Here is a 13610-nt window from a genome sequence, read left to right as displayed (position 1 = left end):
AGGGGGTTCCCATCAGCTTCTATAGGCTAGGCATAAAATATTTATTACTCAACTTTCCTAATATTAAAGCACATTGCTTCTCTTTACAACAGGAGTATAGCCTACCTGGGTGTCATGAAAATGTACCACGGGAAAAATGTGCTCCTTTTGCTATTTAAGTGTATAGATGACATGTATGTTTCAAGACAGATGCATGATAAGGGTCCAATCTAAATCAAAACAAATTTCACACATATATTATTTAGTGTATGTAAAGACAAGATTAAATGAAGAATAGTCTGATGGGGGACAATATTAGCCTACCACGTATGAATGATATATTATCACTTGTGAATGAAGGTTTGTATCACATCTAAAGTGGCCAAATAACCTCTTAAAATTAAGGACATACATTTGCTTTACAATTGCATACATACACAGTTTCAAGTTTGGGGAAGATCATTTGGACCATAAAAATGCACTTCTGAGAATGGTGTTTTCCCAGTAATTAGTTGCATTTTGGAACATTCGCGCTTATAGCCTACTGCCGTGTGTGAATTGCTGCGCTTGTAATGTTAAGAGATCGGGTAATAAGCTATTTCTGATCTGTTGCATAAGCCTCATTGCTTAAAACAGTTTTTTGATGCTAGTGGTTGTATTAGTTTGGGATCTATCCCATCCCACAACTGTGGAATATTTATTTATTGCACAGAATAGGTCAATTTTTGTACTATGGGGTTAGTAGATTGACATAGGCTAGTTATTTTTGCTGTTCGTTAGGCCTACTCATCTTGTTTGCTGACGAAAAGTAATTGTGGGCAGTTCTTCCAACATCTTCAATATGCGCCTCGGAATTGGATAAGGATGCGTGCAGCTGCATCCCCGATGTCTGTCTTCACTTGAAGCCCATGAGAAGGACCCGATCATGTGACGAGCATTGGCTAATAAAAATGTAGCTATATGAGAGAGCAGTGCGACTGAGATATGCACTGGCCGCAAAAGGCATGGATTTTTTTAGGGGGCATTACGGCCACACAAAGGGGATGCCGCTGGGAAATTTGAGGCATTATCTAGTGCTTGTCAAATTGTGAATGAGAGACTGATAGTGTGTAAAAGTCTCATGCCTTACATGAGACTTTTAGAATCATCAATAGAGTCGCATCATGCAGCCTTAGAATGTATTAAAAATCTAAATATATAGCCCAATGATTGTGTCACAACTAAAGTTGCATAAATAACTCTAAATTAAGCATATAGGAGGACCTTTTTCTTTGTTAACCGCTCAACACAGAACAGCCGCATGTGCGCACTCCTTCAAATCATTTGGATAAAATATCCTGTCTATTTCATTCAGTTATGAGCAACTGTATTCTTCATACTGTAAAATAATTTATAATAATGCCACAGAATTCTAAGCAAATCTTGTCTGCTAAATGAACTCGTGTAGCCCACAGCAATATGGCATAGCCAGATCAGGGCCTAACTTATGGACAACTCAGAGTATGCTATTCTGTTCTTCTGAAATAGACTACATTTTCTTCATATCATGTTTCTTTAGAACTGTCTAAAATAATGGATTTATTGTGATGGTGTAGGCTATATTACATGGATTTATTAGACTTTTTAAAATGTAGCTGTTCCAAAATTCTGTATCAATGGCTTGTAGGCTATGCGTGGAAACCAGGAGACACTAAATGTGTCAGTGGAGGCTCCTCAGAGGAGGAAGGGGAGGACCATCCTCCTCAGTGAATTTCATTAAAATAAAAATAGTAAAAAGTTATCCTTTTTAGATAAAACTACACTAAATATATTCACATGACACCAAATAATTGATTAAAACACACTGTTTTGCAAAGAAGGTCTACAGTAGCCTCAGCATCACTCTGCAGGGTAGCACCATGGTGTCGCTGGAGGACAGCTAGCTTCCGTCCTCCTATTGGTACATTGACTTCAATACAAAACCATAGACTTACACAGTAATTATGACAACTTCCGGAGGACGTCTGGAATGCAACCTATCAGAGCTCTTGCAGCATGAACTGACATGTTGTCCACCCAGTCAAAGGATCAGAGAATAAATCTAGTACTGAAAGCAATTTTAGCTAGCTACTTAGCTGTCTTTGTATCAAAGATAATTGTGTAGTTTAGAGTAATTATCGAGGTTAGCTAACCAGCTATTTTCGTCCGCCGCGCCACCGTTCTCCTACTTAGTCAACAACTGCTAGCTAGCTAGCCAACTTCTACCGACTAGCAGCACTGTAGAAACTAATACATTACAACGGAACGATTTGATTATTGTAGTGTTAGCTAGCTACATAGTTGTCTTTGCTGTCTTTGTATCTAAGATAATTGTGTAGTTTAGAGTAATTATCGAGGTTAGCTAGCCAGGTTAGCTAGTGTTAGCTAGCTACATAGTTGCCTTTGTATCATGATAAGGTGTAGCACTGAAACTATCGAGGTTACCTAGCCAGCTACACTTTCAAACAAAGTCAACAACGCAGCCACTGCTAGCTAGCCTACTTTACCAGCCAACAGTACTGTATCATTTTAGTCATTTTAGTCAATAAGTTGTCTTTGTCATAGTTTGTCATAGTTTGATAATTGTGTAGTTTAGAGTAATTATCGAGGTTAGCTGGCCAGCTATTTTCGTCCCCCGCGACGCCATTTCCACACCTAGCCAACTATTACCGACGAGCAGCATTGTAGAAACTAAATACATTACAAAGGAACGTCTTGATTAGTGTTATGTTAGCTAGCTACATAGTTGCCTTTGTATCATGATAAGGTGTAGTACTGAAACTATCGAGGTTACCTAGCCAGCTACACATTCAAACAAAGTCAACAACGCAGCCACTGCTAGCTAGCCTACTTCACCAGCCAGCAGTACTGTATCATTTTAATCATTTTAGTCAATAAGATTTTTGCAACGTAAGCTTAACTTTCTGAACATTCGAGACGTGTAGTCCACTTGTCATTCCAATCTCCTTTGCATTAGCGTAGCCTCTTCTGTAGCCTGTCAACTATGTGTCTGTCGATCCCTGTTCTCTCCCCTCTGCACAGGCCATACAAACGCTTCACACCGCGTGGCCGCTGCCACTCTAACCTGGTGGTCCCAGCGCGCACGACCCACGTGGAGTTCCAGGTCTCCGGCAGCCTCTGGAACTGCCGGTCTGCGGCCAACAAGGTAGAGTTCACCTCAGCCTATGCTACCCTCCAGTCCCTCGACTTCTTGGCGCTGACGGAAACATGGATCACCACAGATAACACTGCTACTCCTACTGCTCTCTCCTCGTCTGCCCACGTGTTCTCGCACACCCCGAGAGCTTCTAGTCAGCGGGGTGGTGGCACTGGGATCCTCATCTCTCCCAAGTGGACATTCTCTCTTTCTCCCCTGACCCATCTGTCTATCGCCTCCTTTGAATTCCATGCTGTCACAGTTACCAGCCCTTTCAAGCTAAACATCCTTATCATTTATCGCCCTCCAGGTTCCCTTGGAGAGTTCATCAATGAGCTTGATGCCTTGATAAGTTCCTTTCCTGAGGATGGCTCACCTCTCACAGTTCTGGGTGACTTTAACCTCCCCACGTCTACCTTTCACTCATTCCTCTTTGCCTCCTTCTTTCCACTCCTCTCCTCTTTTGACCTCACCCTCTCACCTTCCCCCCCTACTCACAAGGCAGGCAATACGCTTGACCTCATCTTTACTAGATGCTGTTCTTCCACTAATCTCATTGCAACTCCCCTCCAAGTCTCCGACCACTATCTTGTATCCTTTTCCCTCTCGCTCTCATCCAACACTTCTCAATCTGCCCCTACTCGGATGGTATTGCGCCGTCCCAACCTTCGCTCTCTCTCCCCCGCTACTCTCTCCTCTTCCATCCTATCATCTCTTCCCTCTGGTCAAACCTTCTCCAACCTATCTCCTGATTCTGCCTCCTCAACCCTCCTCTCCTCCCTTTCTGCATCCTTTGACTCTCTATGTCCCCTATCCTCCAGGCCGGCTCGGTCCTCCCCTCCTGCTCCGTTGCTCGACGACTCATTGCGAGCTTACAGAACAGGGCTCCGGGCAGCCGAGCGGAAATGGAGGAAAACTCGCCTCCCTGCGGACCTGGCATCCTTTCACTCCCTCCTCTCTACATTTTCCTCTTCTGTCTCTGCTGCTAAAGACACTTTCTACCACTCTAAATTCCAAGCATCTGCCTCTAACCCTCGGAACCTCTTTGCCACCTTCTCCTCCCTCCTGAATCCTCCTCCCCCTCCCCCCCCTCCTCCCTCTCTGCAGATGACTTCGTCAACCATTTTGAAAAGAAGGTCGACGACATCCGATCCTCGTTTGCTAAGTCAAACGACACCGCTGGTCCTGCTCACACTGCCCTACCCTGTGCTTTGACCTCTTTCTCCCCTCTCTCTCCAGATGAAATCTCGCGTCTTGTGACGGCCGGCCGCCCAACAACCTGCCCGCTTGACCCTATCCCCTCCTCTCTTCTCCAGACCATTTTCGGAGACCTTCTTCCTTACCTCACCTCGCTCATCAACTCATCCTTGACCGCTGGCTACGTCCCTTCCGTCTTCAAGAGAGCGAGAGTTGCACCCCTTCTGAAAAAACCTACACTCGATCCCTCCGAAGTCAACAACTACAGACCAGTATCCCTTCTTTCTTTTCTTTCCAAAACTCTTGAACGTGCCGTCCTTGGCCAGCTCTCCTGCTATCTCTCTCAGAATGACCTTCTTGATCCAAATCAGTCAGGTTTCAAGACTGGTCATTCAACTGAGACTGCTCTTCTCTGTGTCACGGAGGCTCTCCGCACTGCTAAAGCTAACTCTCTCTCCTCTGCTCTCATCCTTCTAGACCTATCGGCTGCCTTTGATACTGTGAACCATCAGATCCTCCTCTCCACCCTCTCCGAGTTGGGCATCTCCGGCGTGGCCCACGCTTGGATTGCGTCCTACCTGACAGGTCGCTCCTACCAGGTGGCGTGGCGAGAATCTGTCTCCGCACCACGTGCTCTCACCACTGGTGTCCCCCAGGGCTATGTTCTAGGCCCTCTCCTATTCTCGCTATACACCAAGTCACTTGGCTCTGTCATATCCTCACATGGTCTCTCCTATCATTGCTATGCAGACGACACACAATTAATCTTCTCCTTTCCCCCTTCTGATAACCAGGTGGCGAATCGCATCTCTGCATGTCTGGCAGACATATCAGTGTGGATGACGGATCACCACCTCAAGCTGAACCTCGGCAAGACGGAGCTGCTCTTCCTCCCGGGGAAGGACATGCCAGTTCCATGATCTCGCCATCACGGTTGACAACTCCATTGTGTCCTCCTCCCAGAGTGCTAAGAACCTTGGCGTGACCCTGGACAACACCCTGTCGTTCTCCACTAACATCAAGGCGGTGACCCGATCCTGTAGGTTCATGCTCTACAACATTCGCAGAGTACGACCCTGCCTCACACAGGAAGCGGCGCAGGTCCTAATCCAGGCACTTGTCATCTCCCGTCTGGATTACTGCAACTCGCTGTTGGCTGGGCTCCCTACCTGTGCCATTAAACCCCTACAACTCATCCAGAACGCCGCAGCCCCTCTGGTGTTCAACCTTCCCAAGTTCTCTCACGTCACCCCGCTCCTCCGCTCTCTCCACTGGCTTCCAGTTGAAGCTCGCATCCGCTACAAGACCATGGTGCTTGCCTACGGAGCTGTGAGGGGAACGGCACCTCCGTACCTTCAGGCCCTGATCAGGCCCTACAACCAAACAAGGGCACTGCATTCATCCACCTCTGGCCTGCTCGCCTCCCTACCTCTGAGGAAGCACAGTTCCCGCTCAGCCCAGTCAAAACTGTTCGCTGCTCTGGCACCCCAATGGTGGAACAAGCTCCCTCACGACGCCAGGACAGCGGAGTCAATCACCACCTTCCGGAGACACCTGAAACCCCACCTCTTTAAGGAATACCTGGGATAGGATAAAGTAATTCTTCTAATCCCCCCCCCTTTAAAGATTTAGATGCACTATTGTAAAGTGGTTGTTCCACTGGATATCATAAGGTGAATGCACCAATTTGTAAGTCGCTCTGGATAAGAGCGTCTGCTAAATACTTAAATGTTAAATGTTAAATGTTAGCATAAAATGTGGTGAGTAGTTGACTCGGAGAGAGAGAAAGACAATAGTTGAACTGTTTTCAACAAATTGATTTCTTCAAAAATGAAGAAGCAAGAGAGCGAGAGAGAGAGATTGTAATTTCTTTTCACTTTCAGTTTCACTTACTTGCAGCTGGCTAGTTTAGTTACTCAAACACCCGGCTCAAACAGAGGGATGCTATGTTAGCTAGCTGGCTATGACTATCCAGCACAACACTGGAACTCTTACCAAGTCAAGGTAAGCTTTTGATTTTACTAATTTATTGCCACTGGGGTAAGGTGACCAGATTTCTGAAATTAAAACCGGGGACCTTTCCAGTTCGGCGGTAAATATACTGCTCAAAAAAATAAAGGGAACACTAAAATAACCCATCCTAGATCTGAATGAATGAAATAATCTTATTAATTACTTTTTTCTTTACATAGTTGAATGTGCTGACAACAAAATCACACAAAAATAATCAATGGAAATCCAATTTATCAACCCATGGAGGTCTGGATTTGGAGTCACACTCAAAATTAAAGTGGAAAACCACACCACAGGCTGATTCAACTTTGATGTAATGTCCTTAAAACAAGTCAAAATGAGGCTCAGTAGTGTGTGTGGCCTCCACGTGCCTGTATGACCTCCCTACAATGCCTGGGCATGCTCCTGATGAGGTGGCAGATGGTCTCCTGAGGGATCTCCTCCCAGACCTGGACTAAAGCATCCGCCAACTCCTGGACATTCTGTGGTGCAATGTGGCATTGGTGGATGGAGCGAGACATGATGTCCCAGATGTGCTCAATTGGATTCAGGTCTGGGGAATGGGCGGGCCAGTCCATAGCATCAATGCCTTCCTCTTTCAGGAACTGCTGACACACTCCAGCCACATGAGGTCTAGCATTGTCTTGCATTAGGAGGAACCCAGGGCCAACCGCACCAGCATATGGTCTCACAAGGGGTCTGAGGATCTCATCTCGGTACCTAATGGCAGTCAGGCTACCTCTGGCGAGCACATGGAGGGCTGTGCGGCCCCCCAAAGAAATGCCACTCCACACCATGACTGACCTACCGCCAAACCGGTCATGCTGGAGGAGGCAGCAGAACGTTCTCCATGGCGTCTCCAGACTCTGTCACGTCTGTCACATGTGCTCAGTGTGAACCTGCTTTCATCTGTGAAGAGCACAGGGCGCCAGTGGCGAATTTGCCAATCTTGGTGTTCTCTGGCAAATGCCAAACGTCCTGCACGGTGTTGGGCTGTAAGCACAACCCCCACCTGTGGACGTCGGGCCCTCATACCACCCTCATGGAGTCTGTTTCTGACCGTTTGAGCAGACACATGCACATTTGTGGCCTGCTGGTTGTCATTTTGCAGGGCTCTGGCACTGCTCCTCCTGCTCCTCCTTGCACAAAGGCGGAGGTAGTGGTCCTGCTGCTGGGTTGTTGCCCTCCTACAGCCTCCTCCACGTCTCCTGATGTACTGGCCTGTCTCCTGGTAGCGCCTCCATGCTCTGGACACTACGCTGACAGACACAGCAAACCTTCTTGCCACAGTTCGCATTGATGTGCCATCCTGGATGAGCTGCACTACCTGAGCCACTTGTGTGGGTTGTAGACTCCGTCTCATGCTACCACTAGAGTGAAAGCACCGCCAGCATTCAAAAGTGACCAAAACATCAGCCAGGAAGCATAGGAACTGAGAAGTGGTCTGTGGTCACCACCTGCAGAACCACTCCTTTATTGGGGGTGTCTTGCTAATTGCCTATAATTTCCACCTGTTGTCTATTCCATTTGCACAACAGCATGTGACATTTATTGTCAATCAGTGTTGCTTCCTAAGTGGACAGTTTGATTTCACAGAAGTGTGATTGACTTGGAGTTACATTGTGTTGTTTAAGTGTTCCCTTTATTTTTTTGAGCAGTGTATATTACGGAAACACTACAGACGAGACAGAACTGTCCAATCTGAACAGCCATTCAGTGGTCCTGGTAGTCTGGGTAGAATAAGAGCAGAAGAGAACATGAGCAAAATTGAAAAAACAGACAATAGTATATGTGAAATACTTAACAACATAATAAAGAAATAAGACGGTGATGTTGGTAACTACATAATATACTTATACCAACCTAATCTGTATATTTCTCAGAAGAATGTATCTTCTTCAGGATTGATCTGTCTTTGGCCAGCTTCTCCATGAACTCCTGGCAGGGGAAGTTAAAGTTTGTCTTCATAATAAGCATGGCCTTGATGGTAGGAACAGTGAACCTATTTCTTGCTGCTGTCCATATATCATTCATTTGGGAGAAAACGCTGTCGACTGGTGCATTACTTTCAGGTAAGCACATGACAACAGACGCTAATCTAGCTAGGTTAGTGTGTGGGATGTTGTTCTCTTTGAAGTGGGTAACCAATGTGCTCCATATCTGACTACTGTCTCAGATGTTTTCCATTCTTCAAGCAATCCCCCCTTTAGGAACTCTTGCAGGCCAGTAACCTCGTCAAACAATGCAACCTCATTGATGGTCACATTGGGGCATTTTTCCTGCAGTGTGCCTGCTGCCTTCTGGATCTCTTCACGCTGAGGTTGCCTTTTTAAAAGGAGACCATGTAAATCTTTTAGATTATCTGTGTGCTTTCCCCATGATTGCAAGTAGTTCACAGCCGTAGTGAAGAATGATTGTGATGTTTTGAGAATGCTCTCTTTAGACATTGCTCCATTTTCCTCTAGCTCTCTCAGAAGTCCTCTGACCAAAACTGGAATGAAGTTGTCTTCACACCTTGCAGTAAATTTTGCCTCAATGTTTCTCAGAATTGCAGCTGACTCCACAGCACAGCGGTCCTGGCCTTCAAGCATCTTGATCTTGTCACTGAATACGGTCAGGTTTCCATGGACAAAGGCCAGCCAAAGTTCAGTCAGTGGATCTTCGAACATTGTTCGGAGGACAACAAGGCATTTGTCTTCAGAAGAAAAAAAGATTTCAATGGCACATACATTTTCAGCACTCTTTCTAGAGCAGGGAGCATGGACAGCCAGCGAACATTGCTGTCCTAAAATGTTATGGTACTCCTGGCCAACAAGCTCACAAAAGCTCTTCAGTCTTTCTACTCTGACGGTGAAAATATGAAAATATGAAAATATCTTTGTGAGCAGGTACTCAACATCAAGGGGAATCATATCCAAAGCTGTTCTGGCCATGTTATGAATGATGTGGGCAGGACAACCTAAGCCAATCACCTCCCGCTGCAGAGCATTTTAAACTTTGGTATGGACATTGACCCTCCCCAGCCTATTCAGTCCACCAAAGTTGGTACTTGTGTTGTCGGCAGAGAATGTCATGACTTTGTTTTCCAGGTTACATTTTTGGATGACCACCAGGACCTCAGCTGCAATTTCCTCTGCTGTTTCTCCTTTCAATTCAACAAAATCGAGCAGTTTGGTTTCAACAGATGTGCTGCCATCATATATCTTACAATATCTGACTACTATTGGCAGAAGCTTTACATGTCCATGATTGGACGCATCAATGGACAGGGACACAAATTCAACCTGGTCTAGGTCCTGTGATACCACAGTAGTTGCCCATGTTGCTAACACGTTACTCACTATGGCGTCACATTTTGTCCTAGCACATGTAAACTTCGGCTCATAAAGCTTCCGTGTCAGTTGTGCTGTGCAGTCCATAGATCTGTAACTCTGATTGTGTCGCATAGTGTTGTATGCAAAGACACCCTCCTGCACAGCTAAACCATATTCTTCTTGGGAATGCTCTACCTTCTTGAAGAATGTGGTGACAGAGGACATACCAACACGGGCAATCAGAGAGGCTTTATGCTTTTTCGTCTGCTGATGTTCTACCACTGCCGTTCTTCCCCCGCTGCCAATTGAAAAAGAGGAATTAGAAAGGGTGCAGTTAACCATTCTATCGTCTTGACCTGAGCGTGTAAATGGATATTCTCTCATGTTGTCATTAAAATGGCATTTCCGTTTCTTGGAAAGAGCCATTGTGCCTCCTCTGTCTGCTCTTCTTCACTCTCCTTGTGTCACTCTCTTACTCTCTTAACTTTTTCTTCTCCTCCAATCTTTCTCCTCTTTTCTTCACTTGTCTTCCTGCTCTTTCTTCCTTTCCTTCTCTTTACCTTTCCACCTCACTCTTCTACTCTCCTCGCTTCACTCTTTTTACTCCCTTAATTTTTCCTTCTCCTTCCTCTCCAATCTTTAATAATAAATAGTACACTATTAGATAAAATACTTTGGTTAACAGATTCCCATTCCTTGCCTTATTTTTGCATTTGATCTCAAAAACATTGTTTGGAATAATAAATTGGCAGGCTCTGTAATCATATCTTTACCTTTCCTCCTCTATCTCTTTCACTCTTCTTCCTTTCCAGTCTTCCTCCCCTCCACTCTAACAGAAAACATTATGCTAATGTTATCCATGAAAATTTGTAAATATATTTTCACCCTACTTATTATAATGCCAAACCATTAAAACGGTCATCTACAAGTAAATATTCTCATAATTAATTGTGCATTAATTTAATATAATCATATTTTCAAAATAGCCAGTCCACTGCATGTTTACATGTGAACGTTTTTTAACCTAGCTACCATGACAGTAGCTAGCTAACCTAGCTAGATAACTTAGTCGACATAGCTAATGTTATCTAGCATAACCTATTTAAAACCTTATAAAGCAGATCATCTATCTATATAATAAATTGTGACATTATAACATCATTAGATAGTATCTCAAACGATTGTAACTTACCTGGCTTGAAAAGACGTTTGTGGTGAGACATTTCCGGGGACAGCTCCAGCCGGGGACAGGCCACCAAAAACGGGGACTGTCCCCGGAAAACGGGGACGTCTGGTCACCCTACACTGGGGCCCTCAGGTGTAACTGCTTACTGACTATACAATGTAATTTTACTCCATGATTGTAGCGGGTTTACTAACACATTAGTTATATTAGCTATGTTGACTAGGATGTTACTTTAGCTAATATGGGGGCAACAATGTAGGCTGTGTGTAGCAGTTATGACATGGTTTGGCTTGGAAAAGGTTTTTTCGCCTGGTCATATACAGCTGATGTGTTGTTCATTGAAGTCCACAAATGAAGGGGAAAAGGTGAGAGGAGGAGAGTGCATTCTGTTGAAAACTTTTCTTAAACGGAAGGAAACGAAACGGGGATAAAAATACCTGAATTTGTCCAATAGAAACTCTTGTTTACACCCTAGATAAGCTAAATACAGGCAAGAGTGTGCAAGGCGGTATTGAATGTGTCACACTCTGTCCATATGTCACTGCCTGTCATCCCAAATTTTTCTCTCAACCTGTGTGCACCTACGTTGTAAACTTTCTTTCAAGGGCTAGGTTGGAGCAAGCTCATGATGGGTATAAGGGAAATTTGAATATCATGTAGTTACCTAAACCTATCGAGGTTACATTGAACTGGGTGAATGGAATATGAATGACAGTCATCCAACATGCTGTAATAGAAATAAGGCCATGCTCATGAACAAAAAAAGAATCCTCCCTCAACATAAACGGCACTGACCGTCACTGGTATAAGTAGTGATGAAAGAATAAAATCCACTAGAGCAGCCTTTTTTAAAGTATGGGTCGCGACCCACGGTGGGTCGCAACGTGTCAGAGTAAATGTATAATTATTTCATTAATTACTGGAATTGATTTGGCCAAGTGCATCTGCGGGCTCTGTTCAGTGCACTCCCTGTTCAGTGCGCTCTCTGCTTAGCAGATATGGGGGGTGATTCATGCCAGAATTAAGCCTCGTGAAGCTACTGATACCTCTCACCAAGTCACCTAACGTCTTCCTAGTGCCATAAAATAACACCATGAATTAACATGGACTGTTAATGGAGACAAGTTTGTTTCTAAGGCGTCAAACTGCCAATGCTTTCACGTCACGTGACACGTACACATCAAATAGACGTAGTGTTCACGTGGTGTTCACATCGCGTAACGTGTCACTAACACGTCACGTGTCAGTTTGCGTGTAAGTTTATTATGAATGATCTTACCATGAACGTCTTAAAAACATCTGCATGTGTTACATGTTAGTTTAAGTGTCTATTTAGTTCATCAATTTCATTTGTCGATTTTGCTAAAATAGACCTATCACCTCAATGCAAAAAAATATTAGGCTAGTTGATATTGCAGCCACCATTACTGTGTAGAGATGCCTATTTCTCGCATCAGTACAAACACAAGGGCTTCTTGGTAGCCTAGTGGTTAGAGCGTTGGGCCAGTAACTGAAAGATTGCTAGATTGAATCCCAAAACTGACAAGATTAACTTTTTTTTTCATTTTGCCCGAGCAAGTGTAACGATCGTCGTCGGGTGATGAGGAAGCGGACCACCACTTACCTGGTGCGGGGAGCAGGGACGGGCCGGACAGGACTGTGGACACGCACCGTGGGCTTGGTGCGGGGAGCAGGGACGGGCCGGACAGGACTGTGGACACGCACCGTGGGCTTGGTGCGGGGAACAGGAACGGGCCGGACAGGACTGTGGACATGCACCGTGGGCTTGGTGCGGGGAACAGGAACGTGCCGCACAGGACTGGGGACACGCACCACTTACCTGGTGCGGGGAGCAGGGACGGGCCGGACAGGACTGTGGACACGCACCGTGGGCTTGGTGCGGGGAACAGGAACGGGCCGGACAGGACTGTGGACACGCACCGTGGGCTTGGTGCGGGGAACAGGGACGGGCCGGACAGGACTGTGGACACGCACCGCGGGCTTGGTGCGGGGAACAGGAACGGGCCAGACAGGACTGTGAACACGCACTGGTGAACTGAAGCGTGGAGCCGGTTTAGCCACTCGTCCTGGCTGGATGCCCATCCTAGCACGGCATGTGCTGGGCATGTCCACCGGACGCACCGGGCTGTGCGGGCGCACTGGCGACACAGCGCGCAACTCCGCATCCCATGGCTCCTCCTCCAGATCTTCCCTCAGCAGGTCCTCAATCAACCGCCTCATCTCCGTCTCCTCCTCCGCCGTCATCCCCCACGAGAGCAGTGGTCTTGGCTCTCCCTCTGCCCTTCCGGACCACCCTATTAGGCCCCCCCCAATTTTCTTGGGGGTGTCTTCCGGGCCTCCTCGACCGCCGCCTGCGACTCCGTCCACCGGCTGGCATTACCTCCTCGACCTGGGAATCCTTTCGCCAGGGTCCTTTCCCCGACATGATCTCCTCCCAGGTCCAGAACTCCTTCCCCTCGCGAGCCCATCTCTCGCGCTCCTTATCCTCCCGCTGCTTGGTCCTGGTTAGGTGGGGTGTTCTGTAACGATTGTCGTCGGGTGATGAGGAAGCGGACCAAAACGCAGCTGGGAGCGAACACATGTTTATTCTTTACACTGAAATAAACACGTACACAAAACCAAGACAAGGCCGATACGTTAACTTGCTCAAACACAAAGAGGCAACACCCCACAAACAGCGTGGGGAAAAAGGAACTTAAATGTGATCCCAATCAGAGACAACTAG

This window comes from Salmo salar, chromosome 01, assembly GCF_965601325.2.
Source record: "Salmo salar chromosome 01, fSalSal1, whole genome shotgun sequence".
Lineage (NCBI taxonomy): Eukaryota > Metazoa > Chordata > Actinopteri > Salmoniformes > Salmonidae > Salmo > Salmo salar.
Note: the sequence above shows the minus strand (reverse complement) of the source record.